The sequence below is a fragment of the Silene latifolia genome, chromosome Y, assembly GCF_048544455.1.
Source record: "Silene latifolia isolate original U9 population chromosome Y, ASM4854445v1, whole genome shotgun sequence".
Taxonomy (NCBI): domain Eukaryota; kingdom Viridiplantae; phylum Streptophyta; class Magnoliopsida; order Caryophyllales; family Caryophyllaceae; genus Silene; species Silene latifolia.
The window spans coordinates 338,224,863-338,229,789 of record NC_133538.1 but is presented as its reverse complement, the minus strand read 5'-3'; the positions used below and the strand labels follow the sequence as shown (position 1 = coordinate 338,229,789).

Below are 4,927 nucleotides of genomic sequence, written 5' to 3'. Positions count from 1 at the left end.
CTGCGTGAGCAGAGGGGGTGAAGGTGGTGGGAACGGGTTGATCTTTCACGGTCAGTTCATGTTGAATGAGTTTCTCGTGAAAAGCTTCAAAGGAGATGGGTATATCTCATACTCGAACAACGTCGATAACAGGTTTGTAAAGGTTGTAGTCGAGACATTTAATGATTTGGTAGGGGATATCCTCGTCATCCACTGGTTTGCCGAGTTGAGCAAGCTTGGTGGTACATGCTTTAATGAATAGCGTATACTCAGAGATGGTTTTGCCTTCATGAGATATATTACGAAGACGATCCTTAATTTTTAGGATGTGCCCTTATGACGGGCATGCGTAGGTGGTGGCTAAGGTTTCCTAGGGTTCTTTCGATATGGTTGCATTTAGGAGAATGGGTGACACGGCTTCATCAAGTGTGCCGGCAAGAGCCCCAAGTATTAGTTGGTCTTGCCGGAACCAAGTGTCGTAGGGAGGGTTGGGGATAGGTGTGGGGTTGGGTTTGTCGGTGGTGGGTATAGGTGTAATGGTTTTGGAAGGAAGGGTGTTGGTGCCATCAAGGAATGAGAAGAGCTTGTATCCATGGAGAAGGCGGGTGATTTGGTAATGCCAGGCACGATAGCTGGTGGGTGTGAGCTTCGTGCAGGTGGGAAAGGATATTGAAAGGAATGGTTTTGTGGGTTCCGAATCGTTGGGGATGAGGGTGGTTTTGTTGGTTTCCATGGGTTTACCGGTTGTTGAGAGTTCAGCGAGGAAGACTATTAGTATTGGGATCGTTGAGGATCCTGATACCATATGAAGATATAATACTAATAAGTTTTATTGTATATTGACAAGTAGAAGTACATCATATTATATACTAGTATACAAGGTGTGAAAGGCTAGCTAAACCTAGGATATTTACCATGAAATAAGGAGTGAATAAAGGCAATAATTAAGAAGATACATTGACTTACAATAACCGTGATATACATACTAGAAATAACTAAATAGATTGATTTGTTCCATGATATGTGGAAGAAATATCTGGAGCATCTTTGACTGATGATTTGATATCTTTAACACAAACTCCCTATATATATATCACCCTCACTCCTAGTCCATAGTACACCATACATACACCAACCTCCATAATACTTACTTACCCAATGATGAGATCACCCTTATCAACACCGATGTCGCCACTGTTGAATGCCACAACCAAGTTGTAAAACCCCAATACACCAAGGTGCCTTACCAAGACCACCTAATGCATGGAAGTGCTACCATCTCGGTTATCCGAGGCAATGTATATCAAAAGGACCATAAAAGAACGTACTTTATCAGATAAGTTTAAAGTGATACATAACCAAAAGCCAAAACTGTCAAAAGAAATACAACTATTCCAAAATCCAAAACCAACTTAACAAATTTAAAGTCTGATAACACAGCGGAAGACTCTAAACGACTCGTGGTGACTCAATCCCAGCAATCCCTCTCGCATCCATATCATACATGCTCAATAATTTCTCACCATCCCCGAATGGATCACCACAGTTTTAGAAACAATTAAATGGGGTCAGTTACTGATTACACAATATAAGATAAACAAAATCAACAATGCATACAATCCTCCAACACCGTCACATAACCAATCACCCGACTAGCCTGAAGGTCTAGTCCTTCCAGATTACGGCCGCAACCAGTAATCCACACCGCCAGTGAGGGACCGTATACGTTCTCACCTAAGCCCCGCTCATCAATACTGAGCGCAAACCCATGTTCCTTAATGTGCACATCCCCTATTGTTGCGGGTTCCACAAGGGGCAAATCAAGGGCATAAAGCCACTCCCGCAAGTGACTTCACTAAGCCGAGGGCGCACCTCGCGAACCAGAGATAAACAACAACAACCAACTACAACATCAACAATTACCAATTCAATACGATATAGATCAGTGACATTAATCAACCATCAACAACCAACCAATCATCTAATATACATGTAAACAATAACTGAGCAGGGAAACCATACCTGGAAATGCAATCGCCAATATCGTCACAACAGCGAATCAGAAACGTTCCTCTACGAAATCATCTTCTATCAATCACACAATCATACAATCACCATCTAATACCAAATACTCCCAAAACCCCAAAACTACCCAATTAGGGTTTCAACCAAAATCAACGAAACAATACAAAAACTCTACTAGGATCTTACCCACGTCGCAACGGTCTCAACGGCGTAAAGAACTCTGGATTCCGACGACACAAGCCTTGGGATTTGATAACATTGAGAGAGATGAGAGCAACATAACTTTGTTTTTATCTTTGTGAAAGTTAGAGTAGGGTAAAAGTGTAAAGAAACTGACAAAATATATTTTTATATCATTCTCACGTTGGTATTAAAACCCGGCTAAATAACCCGTAAAACCAACTTACTCGATAAAGTTAGTGACTTAGTCGATCGAGTACCCATAAGACAAAACACTGTTTTGTACGCAAAGCTCACTTACTCGATAGAGTACCCAACAGCACAGAAAACCGTAGTATTACACAAGTGAGGTCGTGGTGGCTCCTCCGAACCATCATGGAACTCCTCATTCCCACTTGTAATTGCACCTTTTTAAACGAATCCAACCATAATAACACACCTTACAAAAAACCTAACAAAAACTCCTCAATAAGTCCAAATTACTCACCAACATCTTCGTCTTGCACAATTTTTACTGGAACAATCTTCGGTTGTAAAAGACGTAAGGTGAAATTCTGCGTACAACAATCAAACAATTCAGTACTTCCCCTAGAATTAGCGGTCCCTACATCCTCCCTGGCACGAGAAATGCGAGGAGGGCTGCTAAGGATCGCGCTTGAGTGCACTAATGGAGCAAAGTCTCAACCCCTCCTCGACACCCCGTGTGGAGGATGTATTGCAATGAAAGGAAACTTGGTTATGCGGTGAAAAGACGTCCTTCAAAAGCCAACATTTAGGTGCTTAGGAGAACGCGTAATGTAGTAGTGGGTGCAGGGGTGGTTCGTGGCGCGGAGCCGCCGACATTAGTTGTCAGGAAGATAATGATGATATTATGTACTTAAGAGGGAATTTTGAGAGGGTTCGTGGCTCTTCTCATGCTGAATCTTTCCATTTTATTGATCCTGATGGCAATACTTATCAAGATCTTAGCATATTTTTTCTTCGTTCTACGTAAGTTCTTTTGGAACTGGGCACCCCAAATTTATTTGACATCCCACCAACTTTTTTATTGAATCCTCTGGAAATTCATTAATCCCAAGATTATGTTCATGGTTTTTGGAATTAAGGATGGAGGAATAGTCAATTTGACTTCATCATCGTGTATGGAAATATACATGATCACATGCAAACCAGGCAACCAGGTTAGGCATACTGATGAAGATGAAGAGTGAAGTGGAGGTAAAAATTTCTTGATATTGTTCAAGGAATGTGTCTAACACATTTCCGACAATTACTAAATATAATATAGGATATATTATGAAGATAAATATTATATTATTTTATTAAATCATAATTACTTGTTAGAGAATAATTATGGTAATTAGTCACAATTAGATTGGATTAATGACTAAAATAGTATAATCCTGTAAGGTCACACATATAAGCACAATTAGGAAATATTAGTCCTATAACGATACAGATTTGAGGCATCGGTTTTAGGAAAGGAATAGAAGTTCTTTCCTTATTGCATAAGACTCTTATGGTATGCGATACTATATATATATATAGTTAGAGGGTGATGGAAATAGAGGGTTTTCCTTAAGAAATCACAAGGAAGAAAATATAATGTTCTTCCCATATACCGCATGCCTCAAGCACCCATAAAAGTAAGAGAGTGATATTGATCCTTCTCTTCCGTTCTAGCAGACGTGGGTTTCCGGGTTGTGCTTGTGGACCGAGTAGAGAGGTAACAAATGGGGCTCTCAGATCTCTTTTATATAAGCTATTTGTGGATTTTACGCTTCAAGAGGTAAATATTCTTTTCGCCTTTTATTATGATTCATATTATCGTATGCATGTGATCCTAGTATAGATGTTCAGAAATTGTTTCCTGAAATTCCGCTTTCACATCTATATAATCCTTCAGTGGTATCAGTGCGACTTGCATAAGATTTTATGATCATAGTCTTATACTAGATTATTATTTTTAATTCGATTATGGGATAGACTTTAAACATGGAATAATTTGCATAATTAATATAGTGATATTAATTGATTGGTAAAATTTTATTTAGATTAGAAAATTTGCATAAATAATATGTTGATATTAATTGGTTGGTAATTTTTTTAATTTGGATTGAATTAATCAACAAAAAAAAAAAAAAAAAAAAACTGTTCACGTTAATGTACCGGCGTTACTGTTTAGCGGGTACTGTTCACGTGTTAGACGTAAATTTTTCTAAACAGGTCTTAGTGTCGGATTTTTTATGAAAGCATAATATTTTTCGGGTGTAAACGGCGTTTTAAACAAGACTACATAGTAGGGTTGACATTTTTAAGCCAAATTCGAACGTTTTAATCGACTTTTAGGCCGTTTTACGTTAAAATTTGTTTTTTTTTTATTTTTTAAAGTTGTTTTTTTTTTGAGGAAAGAACAATTCATTAATAGAACGTCATACGACACTTACAAAGAATAAGCATAATTGAAAACAAATCTAATGGAAACCAAAGAAAAATAATTTTCTTATAAACTAGGAATCTCAAAACAGCATCTGACAATTCGGCTCGTCCTATTAACGCTATCTTCATGTAGCTTTTGAGGGGATCCTTTGTTCGATTTATGAGATAAAATTTACCTCTAACTGGTTCCAAAGATCGTTGACAAATCCATTTTACCCTTTGAAAGAACACGCTGCAAACCATCAATGAACTACTCTTGACTATATTACTGATGAAACTAAAACCACGAATAAAAGGAAAACCC

At 38.2% G+C, this 4,927-nt stretch overlaps 1 pseudogene; it reads left to right on the top strand.

Moving 5' to 3' along the window:
- The first annotated feature begins 571 nt into the window (after window positions 1–571).
- LOC141631467 (protein MIZU-KUSSEI 1-like) lies at window positions 572–3,178 on the top strand (annotated as a pseudogene).
- Window positions 3,179–4,927: the final 1,749 nt, after the last annotated feature.